This window comes from Argentina silus, assembly GCF_951799395.1.
Source record: "Argentina silus genome assembly, chromosome: Y".
In the NCBI taxonomy this organism is placed as follows: domain Eukaryota; kingdom Metazoa; phylum Chordata; class Actinopteri; order Argentiniformes; family Argentinidae; genus Argentina; species Argentina silus.
The window spans coordinates 5,134,858-5,150,730 of record NC_139654.1 but is presented as its reverse complement, the minus strand read 5'-3'; the positions used below and the strand labels follow the sequence as shown (position 1 = coordinate 5,150,730).

The 15,873-nt window shown below is 42.4% G+C and overlaps 1 protein-coding gene and 1 long non-coding RNA gene across 2 annotated transcripts in view; both read left to right on the top strand.

The window, feature by feature from the left end:
* Positions 1-15,873, top strand: part of LOC310823739 (uncharacterized protein) — a gene marked incomplete at both ends in the record, with an annotated part of 320,139 nt that overhangs the window by 114,864 nt on the left and 189,402 nt on the right. The gene's annotated exons all lie outside the window — the stretch shown is intronic.
* On the top strand, positions 2,624-4,345 carry LOC310823956. Its single transcript, XR_014554988.1, has 3 exons — positions 2,624-3,568; positions 3,679-3,981; positions 4,210-4,345. It is a non-coding gene; the product is annotated as an uncharacterized lncRNA (long non-coding RNA).

Sequence of the window (15,873 nt, the reverse complement as noted above, 5' to 3'; positions counted from 1 at the left end):
GGGTTAGGGTTAGGAGTAGATATTAGGTTAGGGTTAGTGTTAGGGATATGGTTAGGGTTAGGGTTAGGGTTAGGGTTAGGAGTAGAGGGTTAGGGTTAGGGTTAGGGTTAGAAAATAAGTTAGGGTTAGGGTTAGTGTTAGGGTTAGGGACAGGGTTAGGGTTAGGAGTAGAAATGAGGTTAGGGTTAGGGTTTGGGATAGGGTTAGGGTTAGGGTTAGGAGTAGAAATGAGGTTAGGGTTAGTGTTAGGGATAGGGTTAGGGTTAGGGTTAGGATTAGAAATGAGTTTAGGTTTAGGGTTAGGGTTAGGAGTAGAGGGTTAGGGTTAGGGTTAGGGATAGGGTTAGGGTTAGGGTTAGGAGTAGAAATGAGGTTAGGGTTAGGAGTAGAAATGAGGGATAGGGTTAGGGTTAGGTAAGGGGAATCATAAAACATCTGCCTAGGCAGGAATGCACTGGCACACAAACTAATCTCTTTTTTCTTCTGTTTACTTTTCAAGATTTGTGAATTGGCGATTTCGCGGTTCAGCGATTTTCATGGAGCGAATACAGTGATCCAGACCTGTGGTTCACAAAAATAAAAACAGGTACGTTTTAGGTCCGGAAAATTGTAGGTTACTATATAGTTTCATGTATTATTCCTAAGGAGACCAAACAACGAATTGGCGACCTGGTTGTGGAACACCAAACAATTCCAACAAATCTCCACAATTCCCAGGCCAACCACATCACAATTAAGAAAGTAAATATAAAAATATCCCACTGGAAATCAACTCCATGAAAAAACATTCCACAAATCGGTCACCTCCATTGTAAAATTTAATCTACCCTATAAACGATTCCCCCAACTGAGTAGGCTTCTCTGGGATAGAGCTCCCAGAAAAAATATTATTTATATTAAAATGGAGGGCCAATGTTAAAAGTATTCAATAAAAACAGACAGGGTTTGTGGCGCTGGCCGGTCAGGTAAGGGGAATCATAAAACATCTGCCTAGGCAGGAATGCACTGGCACACAAACTAATCTCTTTTTTCTTCTGTTTACTTTTCAAGATTTGTGAATTGGCGATTTCGCGGTTCAGCGATTTTCATGGAGCGAATACAGTGATCCAGACCTGTGGTTCACAAAAATAAAAACAGGTACGTTTTAGGTCCGGAAAATTGTAGGTTACTATATAGTCTCATGTACTAAAAATCGACCAAACGACGAAATGGCGACCTAGTTGTGGAACACCAAACAATTCCAATAAATCTCCACAATTCCCAGGCCAACCACATCACAATTAAGAAAGTAAATATAAAGATATCCCACTGGAAATCAACTCCATGAAAAAACATTCCACAAAACGGTCACCTCCATTATAAAATTTAACCTACCCTATAAACGATTCCCCCAACTGAGTAGGCTTCTCTGGGATAGAGCTCCCAGAAAAAATATTATTTATATTAAAATGGAGGGCCAATGTTAAAAGTATTCAATAAAAACAGACAGGGTTTGTGGCGCTGGCCGGTCAGGTTAGGGGAATCATAAAACATCTGCCTAGGCAGGAATGCACTGGCACACAAACTAATCTCTTTTTTCTTCTGTTTACTTTTCAAGATTTGTGATTTGGCGATTTCGCGGTTCAGCGATTTTCATGGAGCGAATACAGTGATCCAGACCTGTGGTTCACAAAAATATTTATTTGTGATAAATTGATTCACTTTAAAATGTGACTGTAACGGATCACGTCGTTCGGTCCTTAAAGATGCCTGCACCAATTGATCTTTCAGGTTTTTATTTCTCCTATAGGCTGCTATAATTCTAAAATCCCGGAGAGGGTCTATTTTGGTTTGTGCTATTTTAAAATTGGCTTTAACGATTTTATTTAATTCGAGGGCGGCCGGTGCATAAGTTGAAACAAAAGGGACCAGATGTTTATCGTCCCTCCCTTCTGCAGGTTTACCCCCCCCACTAAACATCTGCTGGACCTCCACTTGGATGCCGCGGAGGAACGTCCTGCTATAGCCCCTCGGTCCCAGGGCCTGGAAGAGGGTCCGAGTCGCCGAACGCACATCCACCTCCGCCACACAGATCCGGCGAAACCTAATCAGTTGGGATTTGACAATCCCCCTGTAGGTATGCCTGGGATGGTAAGAAGATCTGTGCAGCAGAGCATGGGTGTCCGTCGGCTTAAAATAGACCCTCGTCCCGAGACCCACCCTCCCATCCTCACCATCCTCCACAAACACCTCAGTGTCCAGAAAATTTATTTTCTCTGGATGTAATTCATATTTAAATGTTATGGAAGGATGGTGTTCGTTGAGCGTTGACATAAAATTCCGAAAGTCTGGTTCCCCATGGGGCCAGACTCCAAAAATATCATCCAGATACCGCAGATACAGTGTTGGCAGTTTGTGGCATTTGGGGAAGACAGTTCGCTCAAATTCAGCCATATAGATGTTTGCATAGGCGGGAGCAAACTTCTTCCCCATCGCCGTACCATGAATCTGTAAATAATATTTATCATTAAATACAAAGTCATTTTTGGTTAAACCCAACTCCAACAACCTCAAGATAGCTGCATCCGGTCTATTTGGATCTGGGTGCCTTACCAAAATATTCTGAACAGCCTGGGCCCGTATCTCTAAAGAATTTTTGTGCAAAAAGTGGCTCCTAGCGGCCAAATTCTAAGAAAATTCTCAGAGGCATGACGTTTTCTTAGAATTTCCCCTAAAAGTGACACGAAAATCCCAGTTAATATAAAAGCTATTCCTCAAGAGTCCTAGCGCTTAAAAGGGCTCCTAAGGCGAGATCTGCTAAGAGCAGGGAAGAGGACTTTTAGTGGCTTAGGAGTTACCCTAAGCAGCTGCACAAAATGGCCAACAGAGGAGTCAGGAGAGATGTCCTGCAAACACTGGATGACAGGGAATTATTGAGACGCTACAGATTGGATCGTGCAGGAATCATGTTTGTGGTGGATCTCCTTAGAGATGCAATTACTTCACCAACTCGACGCCACAACGCTATTACACCGGAGAAGAAAGTAATCACAACCCTGAGGTATTTGGCAACAGGGAAAATGCAACAATGCAGCAGTGATGACTTCGGTCTGTCCCAATCCTCCGTCAGCAGAGTCATCACCCAAACACTGACAGCTTTGTCACAACCTAATATTGTGACACAATTTGTTTCATTCCCGCTGGATGCCCGCACTTTACACACACATAAAAGGGCATTTATGGACATTGCAGGATTCCCTGGCGTTGTGGGTGTAATTGATGGAACACATGTGAGAATAATTGCGCCATCAGAGGACGAGGCTGTCTTTGTTAACAGGAAGAATTTCCACAGCATCAATGTGCAAATAGTGTTCAATGCGGCCTGGAAGATTTTGGACATTGTGGCTAAATGGCCAGGCTCCACACATGATGCGAGAATGCTCTCCGAGAGTGGCATCAGACAGCTTTTTGAGAGACGCTATGTGCCAGCTAATTGCCACTTGTTAGGGGACAGTGGCTATCCATGCAAACCATGGCTCCTTACACCTTACCTCCAGCCACGCCAAGGGCCCCAACTAAACTATAACAGGTAAGCCAAACAATACAAAAATCATGGAAATGAAATGCAAGCAATATGTTAGAGCATCCAAGTAGTGCAATATTTCCATCAAATAATTAAAGGTCTGTATTCTATTGTAGGGCCCACAAGACAACAAGAGCGGTGGTGGAGCGTGGCATAGGCCAGCTTAAGAGGCGCTTTCATGTTCTCCACGGAGAGGTGCGGCTGAGGCCTGAAAAAGTCAGCAAAGTCATCATAGCCTGTGCAATATTACACAATATTTGCAAGGTTAGACAGATTGCAGAACCTCTGGAGGATGGCGATGAGGATGAGGATGGAGACAACGATGAGGATGGTGGTGAAGAAGATATTCACATTCCACAGGGGAACCTAGCCCAGAGTGGACTGCCTTACAGGGCAAACTTCACAAATTTACATTTCAGGCAAGCTGTAGCCCCATGTCATTTGAGAACTTGTGATGGTATTAAGAACTACCACAGTTTTACTGCACATCACCTGCAATTGTTAAATGCAAGACACAGAACACAATCTCTAAATGGTTTATTTTTTAGGTGTTCAATTTTAAGGCGGTAGTACTCCTCCTGAAGGGAAAGGACTTTTTTTTGTTGTTCAAACACATCAATTGTGAGTTGCAATCTTCTCTCCAGCAGGGATGCTGACGGAGCAGGTGCTGCGGATGGGAATGGTGTTTGATCCGCCGGGCTATCCTGAGTAGCAGCTGCAGATGGTTCAGGCGGCAAACTTGATGGGCCCGGTTCTTGTGATGGCTCCATGCTACAGAAATACATAGGCCTAGTTTAATTATTGTTTTGATTAAATTAATTTAATACAATGAGCATGGATAACACATGAAATGGCTTCTGCAATGAATAAACACTGTTGATATGAATAACCCTGTGTCCTACCTTTGCTGCATTTCAAGGGCCTGCATCATTGACGTGTCAATGCCTGTTGGCAGCCCGGTGACACTGACCTCAGAGTGTCCCAGGACTTGAAAGACAGTGTCGGCCACCTGGGACAGCCGCTTTGCAGGTGGTCCACCCCCTAGAAAGAAACAGTCAATGAACACAGTACTTAGGCATGTAAATTAACTTTGCCAGCAGGAGCAAGTTGCCAGATTATGTGGTAGGCCATAGTATTTTGCTCACCTGTGAGTGAGGATTCCCGCTTGTGTGCTGCAATCTCATATTTTGCCTTGGACTGCAGCACATACCACCTTTTCTCACAATCGTCGCCTGTCCGCACCACCAGTGGAAAAGAGGCATTGATTGTTTGGGATATTGTGTCCCAGGCGCGCCTCTTGCCTTGGCTAGTGACAGTTGGGCCAAATTTTCCTCGTAACATACCTTTATGTTCGTTCACCAACTGGGCCAGCAACAAACCTTGCTCCTCAGTCCAGTTCGGCTTGCGATTCCTTTTTTTCTCCATTTTCTGTGTTTGTAGGATATTTGTTAACAAGCCTTCATAAATAGACCAGCCAGCAATCACAGACATTGTTAAAAGCTGAGCTGTGTTACCCTCGTTAAGTTCACACTGAGTTGTAACGTTGCAATTTCTACTTCATTAAGGACAGCCCCTTGAGATAGGCCATCTTGTTTTCAATGGGGTCCATATGGAAGTGAAAGTACAAAATATGCCAGCTAGGATATTAATATGAGCAAATGAGACACAAATCATTATTTGAACAGGGTGTAATGAGCTTAAGTTTTCACATATTTTAGATTCTAATGTTAGGCTATAACCCCTACAGCTTACTATTCATTTTCCAGATATTTTCTTGAATGTGAAATATTATTTACAATTATAGTCTGCATAAGATTAGAGTGTATAATTATGTTTATTGATTTGAGGGTACATCCTTTGCTCATTATCACCAAAAGTTCATTTTCATCAAACTTGTAGGATCAACCAATCACGGCTTTTGAAATGATGACTCATACCTAGCAACGGGGTCAACCACACCCCCTCACTAAGATAGGATTTTTCATCCATTCCTGGCTCAGAGTTCACTGAAAATGTTCTGGAATCACTTCTAAGCTAAAACTCCTGGCATGGAATTTTTAGGTTAAGTTAGGAGCTCTCTGAGAGGATTCTCAGAATCTTTAAGGATACGGGCCCAGGTCTTCTGAGATGTGGACTCCCAGGTATTTAAAACTGCTCACCCTGTCCACAGCAGTCCCTCCGATGTCCAGCTGTGTGTAGGCCCTTAGTTTTTGTGCTCTCCCGAAGTCCACAATCAGCTCTTTTGTCTTGGAGACATTCAGGATGAGACTGTTCTCCTGACACCAGAGTGACAGGTCCGCCACCTCGTCCAGGTAGCCTTTCTCATTGTTATCTGAGATCAGCCCCACCACGACTGTGTCGTCCGCAAACTTGATGATGGAGTTTTCGCTGGACTTAGCCACACAGTCGTGGGTGTACAGGGAGTAGAGGAGGGGACTAAGGACACAGCCCTGGGGGGACCCTGTGCTCAGTGTGAGTGAGCTGGAGGTGTGTCTACCCACCCTGACCACCTGTGGCCTGGCCGTCAGAAAGTCCAGGATCCAGGCACACAGGGGAATGTTCAGTCCTAGGCCAATCATCTTATCAGCCAGTCTGGTGGGGACTATGGTATTGAACGCTGAGCTATAGTCTATAAACAGCATTCTCACATAGCCCCCCTTCTGCCTGTCAAGGTGAGAGAGAGTGGTGTGGAGGACCTGGGAAACTGCATCGTCTGTAGATCTGTTTGGTCTATATGCGAACTGCAGTGGGTCCAGGGTCGGAGGGAGGGAGGAGCAGATGTAATCCTTAATCAGCCTCTCGAAGCACTTCATGACCACTGAGGTTAGAGCCACGGGTCTGTAGTCATTCAAGCAGGCTGGGGAGGTGATCTTGGGCACAGGGACGATAGATGATCTTTTAAAACAGGTGGGAACTACTGAATTAGCCAGTGAAAGGTTGAATATAGTGGTGAACACAGGAGCTAGCTGGTTAGCACAGGTCTTAAGTACTCTCCCAGGTATGCCATCTGGGCCAGCAGCTTTCCTTGTATTCACCCTCAGCAGAGCCCTCCTCACGTCGTGTTCCGTCACGGAGAGTGCTTGCTCTGCCCCAGCGTGTGAACTCCCATCAGCCACGCTAGCCAGCGCTCTGACGTTGTTGTTGTTAGCCGGCGCGCTAGCGGTGGTGTTGCCAGCCTCAAACCGTGCATAAAAAGAGTTCAGGTCTTCGGCTAGGGAGGCATCTGCACTTCCGGTTGAGGAGGGTGTGTGCCGTTAATCCGTAATAGATCGTAGTCCTCGCCATAGTCCCCTGGTGTCGTTGCTCTCCATCTGCGCCTGCATTCTGTCTGCGTATCTCCTCTTGGCGGCTTTCACCGCCCTTCGCAGTTTGTAGGACTCCGCTTTATACTCCTCCATGCTGCCGGATGCCAGCCCGGAGTTGTAAGCGGCGGTGCGAGCCCTCAGAGCGGCACGGATGGAGCTGTCGACCCAGGGTTTCTGGTTGGGGTAGATCTTTACCGTTGTCGTTGGTACGATGTTATCGGCTAATGTAGAGATGAAGTCCAAGACGGTCTCTGTAAACTCGCTGACATCGCTGGAACTTGATTGAAACATATCCCAGTCGACGTCACTCAGCGCGTCTTGTAGCGCGGCCTCTGATTGGTCGGACCACCGCTTTCCCTCCCTTTTCACGACCGCTACCTGTTGAATCCTCTGTTTGTAAACAGGCATCAACAGAATGGCGCAGTGATCTGATTTCCCAAAGGGAGGGTGGGAAACAGCTTTGTACCCATTCTTAAACTGAGTATAACAATGGTCCAAAGTTCTATCTCCCCTGGTGGCACACTTGATGTGTTGACGGAAGTTAGGCATAACTTTTTTAAGGTTAGCCCGATTGAAATCACCTGTTACTATCATCGCCGCCTCAGGGTGGTTGCTCTGATGCCGGCACAGCGTGTCATGTAGGGTCGATAGCGCTGCCTCGGTGTTGGCCTGTGGTGGAATGTAGACGGCTGTGATGATGACTGAGCTAAACTCCCGGGGAAGGTAGAATGGGCGGCATGAGATGGTCAGATGCTCCAGGTCAGCCGAGCAGGACTGAGAAAGCGTCGTTACGTTGTTAGGGTTACACCAGTTGTTGTTGGTCATGAAACAAACTCCACCACCCTTGGATTTGCCGGACTCCTCCGTTCTATCCGCCCGGAAAACAGAGAAGGACTCGGAAGGGCAGATGACTCGGTCCGGTACCAACGAGGTAAGCCATGTCTCTGTTAGACAAAGGATGTTACAGTCTCTTACGTCTCGCTGGAAAGTAATCCTCGCCCTTAGATCATCCATCTTGTTCTCCAGAGACTGGACATTAGCAAGAAGTATGCTAGGCAGAGGTGGACGGTGGGCCTGAGCTCTCAGCCGATTCCGAATGCCTGCCCGCTTTCCCCGGTGTTTCCTCCTCTTTTTTGGCGTGCTCCCATTGTTGTTATCGTGGGGGGTCCTTCTGATCTCCGCCGGCCATGCCGTGTCGATAGAATAATTATCCAAAAAACTTGGTCTTAAGTTGTAGTTTAAATGTAGAAGTGTGTCCTTGTCGTAGGATATCAGTGCCAGTGAGTTTCTCACAATGAGAACATTTAGAAAACACATAAAAGCTAAAAAAACGCACATCCTCTGCGGAGCTCTCACAACGGCGACCGGCATCGGCGGCGCCATTTTCTCTATGTCTCCGTGGCCGGAGTTCACACTCTGATCAAATCCTGACTAACGGACTCGCCACTGCATTGCAACAGAGGACCTGGCGGACCTTTCTTTGAGGAAGAACGGACTTAGAGGAAAAGCTGAGACCGGTAGAGCAGTTTCAGGGGGCAAAGCTGAGACACTCTGCGGGAATCAGAGTCCCTCGGCCAGGGGAGCATAACACCGGCTCTTTACCACAGCCGTGGCGGAAAGAGGAACCGGCTTCACTCGACGGAGAGGAACTGGGTCTTCTCTAAATTTAAAAGTAGATTAGGCAGAGGAGGGATAGAGGTAGAGATTTTATTCTTTTCTAATTTTTATCATTTTTATATTTTCATCATTTTTATATTTTAATACTCTGTCTGTAACCCATTTTTAGGATAACTTAGCTATGCTGTAATGCTTTAAGCCATTATGAAACAATCTAACCTGCATTTAAAGTAACAGTTTTCTAAACTCAATTTTTAAAAATGTTATTTTTATTGAACTATTCCATTCATCAAAAGTATTTCTACCTCCTCCTAGTGACATAAAAGGTTATAGATTACTGTGCATATTTCATCATAGGATCTGAATGGTTATATGTAGCCCATCGTTACCTCCTTTGGGTAAATTGTACTTACCGATAAACACCTTTCCGCAACCACACCAACTTGCACTCATATAAGATTAGAGCAGTCGTTAACCATAGAGGTTACCCACTTCTGTGTACGGTTTTCGGGGGAGTTTTACAGTTCAACTGAAGTGGGTAAAGGAAGTCAATGGAGGAACTATGGGACGTAGACTGTTAACAGCGGAGTGAGTCTAATCGACACCAACCTACACAGGACCTGTTAGGAAGTAGCTTACAGGGTAAGACCCTGCAGGCTGAGGTCCATACCTGTTAGTCGGAGGGTTGGTCCGGGGTACTGTACAGGGCCTGACTGCCGGGAGACAGTAGTTGAATCACTAGTAGTTGAATCATCACTAGTAGTCGAATCACTAGCAGTTGAATCACTAGCAGTTGAATCACTAGTAGTTGAATCATCACTAGCAGTTGAATCATTAGTAGTTGAATCATCAGTAGTAGTTGAATCACTAGTAGTTGAATCATCACTAGTAGTTGAATCACTGGTAGTTGAATCACTAGTAGTTGAATCACTAGCAGTTGAATCACTAGTAGTTGAATCATCACTAGCAGTTGAATCATCACTAGTAGTTTAATCATCACTAGTAGTTGAATCACTAGTAGTTGAATCACTAGCAGTTGAATCACTAGTAGTTGAATCATCACTAGTAGTCGAATCACGAGTAGTTGAATCACTAGCAGTTGAATCACTACACAGCAAAATCGACAGACTCAAATTAACTGTAAAAGAGTTAATTTCAACACATTTAAAGTGTCCGTAGGGGTTCCACTCCCCACAGAGTGAATTTAACAATTTTGAAAGTGTTGCCATGTTTCCACTATAATAGAGTTAATATCAACTATTTCTATAGTTGAAATTTAACACTGGTTAACATTTACCAGTGTTACATGTTTTCAACTCAGTGCTTAGTGTTAGAAATTAACTCTCTCAGTGTGATTTGAATTTCTATAAAAGGAGTTGCCTCATTAACACTATGAAGTCAAAATATGCTACTATACAATTAAAATAAAACATTTAAATATTTCAATAATTCGGAAATGAACCAATTAAAAATAAGAATGACATACAAGTTGATTGCTTTATAAAAAACATGTTTTATTTTGTTATCATCCAGATCTTGATGGCAGATAAATGGCAGACAAAAGAAAGACAATTTAAATGTACACGTAGGTAAGCAAAGGTACAAAGTAAATATGCATGGTTTTATTACTAAGCATTTCATCACATCTTATTTACAGATGCAATGAACAAAATTAGATGATGTACGTCACAGAATAGTACCAGACTTTGAGGCTTATTCATTCAAAATAAAAAATGAAAAATAATGTAACAACTTCACTGCGACAACTTTGTGACAGAAGTGCAATCTGTATTTACTGAAAACTTTTCTACATATAAGAATAGGGCACTATGTATGCTTTGTGACTATTCTCATTAGAGCACTGCTTGTCAAATGGTTTGAAATGGGTCAGTTCATCCACGCAGATAACAGAAAACTCATCCATTTGGTCTTCTATACAGTAGGCATTAAAGTGGTCATCATAGTACATTGTTTCTACATTACAGGCTATTATGAAAGCACCCTCTTCGTATATAATAATATCACAGATCTTTTTGAAAGCAGGGAGATCATCGGTACATCCAGTGCATATGAACAAATCAACCTGGTACTCAGTACCATCATTTCTGACCCAGTTGGTGCTTGAAACACTTGAACATGCTTCTAAATATAATGTCTGACTAAGTTCTTCCCATCCTTGCAAGGTGCTGATTGTTTTTGATGTTGTAGGACCAAATTCAAATCGTCTAAAACAATGATTTTCAAATTGAAACGCCAATTGGCGCTGATGCTGCTTCACCAATGATTTGTGATTTTACCACATCTTTTGAAAAATGCGTGTTTGGCTTCAAATCGCATGCACCACATATGGATAAGTGGGAAGAATTTTTGGATGCATCTCGGATAGTGTATCATCAAATGGTGCTTGGGGATCAACCTCTTGTCGGGAAACAATGCTTTGAACAGAGTATGGTGATCACAGATCAGATGTTGGTGATCACAGATCAGATGTTTCAAGTAAGATATCATCCCATCAGTTATGGTGTAGGAAAACACTATATTGACTATCTGTATTAGAAGCAGCAGAAAGTTCCAGTGACTGTTATCCCTTTCAATGACATCACCCAATATAAGTGGAGTGTTGCGCAGAAGACACCATGACTGGACGGCATTCTGACCCAGGTGTTTGCTCTTATCATCCATCTTTAACCCACTTGGTTTGTTTTTATGTTCTGTGTAACCGTAATTAAAGCTCTGTATCCTGTCTGACAATGAGTTCAAAGAGACATAGCCCTGTTTAACAAGGTACTCAAAAACCAGCTTAAGTTCATACTGTACCACACCCTCTAGCAAATCATGCATTATATCAACAGCATAGTTATCAGTGTTATGGAAATACTCTAATGTATTGAGCACACATGACTTTTTAACACCATATAATGAACGCAGTTCAGGATTTTCATTTAGTGCCCTACAATGTTCAGTATGACCCTCTTTGGAACGGAAAATTAACCCAGGATGATTCTCAGTAAATACAGATTGCACTTCTTCCTTACTCATTAAACAAAACCTACAAAAATGTGTTGCACTGAAAGATTCCACAAACCCCAACAAGCTATTTAAAGCCAGATTATCTCCTGTTACTTGAATTACTGAGCCAAACAATGGTTGTTCAAAACAAGGAAGCTGTATTCCTTCAGTTTCTACGATTTTCAGGTCATCAATAAGAGGCTTTAGTATCACATCAAAACCATATGTCTTCAGATCTTCAGTGTAGAATAGAGCTGCAAGATGTACATTCATCAGTACTGAGTTACACTTGGATGGAAGATTTTTTTAGAGTAAAGTAGACACCCCCAATTTTGTGTATCACCTTCTTGGAACCGAGAGGGTTAGCAGTTTCAAAATCGTCGTAATTGAGTAGAATCTGTAAAGCATGCTTTTGCTGTGAGAACAGGGCATGGTTTTGGAAATATGACCCATCATTGATGTCTTTGTAAATACCATTTTCACTTTGTTTGTCCTGTAAAAAGCTCTCTCTTACTTGGCTGTTTTTGAATATGGATTTGAGTGTACCCAGAATCGGCACATACATGCACTTGTTTGTTACAGGAACCTGATTGTAGACACCTGTAGTTCTATCTCTGCGCAAATCCAGTCTCACCCCAAGGACATATTCTTTAGGTTCAACAATTTCCCATTTTTCATTGTAATATTTATGCCTCTTTGCCCCCGTGTTTAATTCTGAAAAAGGATTACCTAATTGATCAAAACAGTGCTCTATTTTTTGAGAAATGTCTGAACTCTTAGTTTCAGGAGAAACCGTTTTGAGAACTGCTACTCGTGCTTGGCTTTGGAAGTCATTAACGACTTCTTCCATTGAACAAACAATTGTTTGGACAGCACTTTCAGTGAGACCTGATGCTTGCAGATGTGCAACAATTGATCCACACATTGAAGATAGCTGACTTGTTACTTCACAAAGCTTTGTTGACAACAGTTGGGCGATCACTTGAACATTCCGCCTCACATTCTTTCTGAGTGGCAACATCCTGATTAGTATCAACCTCTTGATCCATGCTGTAACTATGCACCTTGTTGAGGTGCTTTCGGAAGCCACTTGTAGTACAAAATGATAATGGACAACCTAGCTCTCCACATTTTAAACATAACGTTTTGCCAGGATATAGACCATGTTGAAATTTTAGATGTTGGCAAAGAACCAAAAAAATGTTGTGGTGCGCTTTACATACAAAACATGTGAACATCTTGAAGGCTGTTTATAAATTCAGTCCTCTCGCTGCAGCAGTCTTGCTCTAAGTTCTTTAACACGTGGGCTCTACTTTGCTCTTCTGATATCGATGTTGTAAATTGTGGTTTGGATAAATGTGTAGAAATTACAAAGAGCTTCGTCATATGAAAGACTGAAGACGTAGTGAGTTTTGAACAGTTCATCAAAAGCTGCCACTGATGTATGTGCCTTGCATGGTATCGGTTTTTGGTCGATATCAAGGTAGAACCATTGGATATCATTCCTTTGCTCACCGATGCAGAGGAGGAATGGTTGTTTTGTGTCAGCAGTCTCAAGGAAGGTAGTCACACTGGCTCCTTCCTGTAGGTCAGAAAAGGGACAAAGTAAATATGAAAATTAAACTCTTTGCATGGTTTTTTATCACCAAGCGTTTCATCACAGCTTATTTACAGATGGAATGAACAAAATGAGATGATGTATGTCTCAGAATTCCAAAGTAATCTGCACCTCAAAACGCACATCTGAGGTTTAAAAATGAACTTTTGCATACTTTAAGATATCTCACAAGATGGCTGGCTGCTTGAGCTGGACTGATCTTGGCTGTTTTTTTCTGGCCTCTTGAGGTCGGAGGGAGCAGATGCAGCAGCAAAAGGATTGACGACATATCACTGTCCCATCCTAAAGACATCACAAAAGAATGAAATTAGACACTAATGAACACTAATGATATTTTTTGGAAATACAAAACCATCTACAGTCATGAGAAAAAGTTAGGACACCCCCCCAAAATATTAAGTTATTCTCTTAAAAATATGGACATATCAATATGTTATCTTCTTTCTAACAATGTCTATAGATAAAGGGGATGTAATTGAACAAAAAACTATGAAAATGTAACTTTGTAATCATTTATTTAACGAAAAATTAACAATAATGCCAATTCCTACTGAGGAAAAAGTTAGGACACCCTATGCCCTAATAGCTAGTATTGCCCCCCTTGGCTGAAATAACCTCAATTAGACGTTTCTTATAACTGTCTACAGGTCTCTGACATCAATTGGGAGAAAGTTTTTCCCACTCCTCCTTGCAGAATTCTTTCAGCTGTGTGATGTTCGAGGGGTGTCTTGCATGCACAGCCAGTTTCAAATCAATCCACAGCATCTCAATAAGATTAAGATCCGGGCTTTGACTTGACCATTCCAGAACTCTCAATTTATTTTTCTTGAGTCATTCCTTGGTAGATTTACTGGAATGTTTTGGGTCATTGTCATGTTGCATGGTCCACATCTGCTTCAGCTTCAACTTTCGAACAGATGGTCTCACATTTTCCTCAAGCACCCTCTGATACAATACAAAATTCATAGTGGATTCTATGATGGTGAGCTGACCAGGCCCTGCTGCAGAAAAGCAGCCCCAAACCATGACATTTCCACCCCCATGCTTCACAGTTGGTATGAGGTTCTTGTTCTCAAATGCTGTCTTGGTTTTGCGCCAAACATGTCTACTCTTACTGTGCCCAAATAGTTCAACTTTGGATTCATCTGTCCAAAGCACATTGTTCCAGAAGTTCTGGTCTTTCTCTAGGTGTTCTCTGGCAAACTTTAGTCTTGCCCTGATGTTTTTTTTTGACAGCAGGGGTTTCCTCCTTGCACACCTCCCATGTAATGCAAACTTGTTCAGTCTCTTTCTTATGGTGGATGCATGTACTTTGACATCAATTGTGGCAAGAGATACCTGTAGGTCTCGTGATGACATTCTGGGATTGTTGGAGACTTCTTTAAGCATCTTTCGGTCAGCTCTTAGGCTGAACTTGCTTGGGCGGCCTGACCTGGCCATGTTGGTGGTGGTTTTAAATGTTCTCCACTTGTAAATTATTTTCCGGACAGTGGAATGGCCAATTTCGAATAGTTTGGAGATCTTTTTATATCCCTTCCCAGACTCATATGCATCTACAATTTTTCTTCTGAAGGCCTCAGAGAGCTCTTTTGATCTCGCCATGGTGATGCAACTCACTTCAACAATCAAGAGCAAACCAAACTAAATATCTGAGGTTTAAATAGGACAGGCTCCTCCAAAATCCTCTGTAACGATGTTCTAATCATTTGCACCTGATGTGGTGCTCTTTATTATAATTTTAGGCATTTTAAGTGGAACTAAATGTAGGGGTGTCCTAACTTTTTCCTCACAAGAAGATTGCATTTCTATTAATTACATTTTACCAATAATTTTCTAAATAATTTGTTTCAGTTGTATTTGTTTAGTTATATTACCTCAATTTTTCAATATTGTTCAAATGAATATCAAATGTCCATATGTTTGAATATGTTGAAGAAGACAAAGGTTGTCATAGGGTGTCCTAATTTTTTCTCATGACTGTATACTGACCGTGGTTGTCCTCAGGTTGAGGTTCAGTTCCTGACAGCAGCTCAACAATGTACTGATTTGGTGGAAGAGTCTTGCAGTCTGCGATGACTTTTGGCTTGAAGAATGTTGACCACTTTGCCAGGAACTTCTGAGACACTTCGTCACCAAACATCATGGAGAAATCCTGGTCGATCTAAAAACAAGGAGACAATATTTTGATACAGATTTAAGTATAGATGACAAAGGGAAATGGTGGGGTCAAATACTGAAACTACTACCAAAGCTAAAGATTTTCTTACCAATCCAGGCACATCAAGGAAACGAAGGAACACATCCAGGACTGATGATGATGCATCCTCATCATGGACCATCTTCTGTCGATACTCGAAAGTCACTCTCATTTTGTCTCTGACCACAGATTCATCAGTTGAATGTCTGATTGTAGATATCGCCTCCCTGCACTCCTCACCAAATAGCTGTTCACAGGCTAACAAAGATTCTCGTCTGGTTTTTGGACCATCCTGAATAACTGTCTTTGAATGACCCCGGGAGCCAGCAGAGGTGTTGCGTTGAACCGTCTTGATCCTCCATGCAATGTAGCCAGTGTTACCCTCAGGATCATAGTAGTGATTTTGTTTAAGACAACAAAACCAAGGCACACATATTCATATAAATTACTCAACACAATAAGTTTAGACACTGACAATATAAAACTTTACAAAAACTAGTGGGAAATACAAGGCTGAGAAACCTATATACTCATCTGAAACAGGATTTAAATACAAACAAGGAAA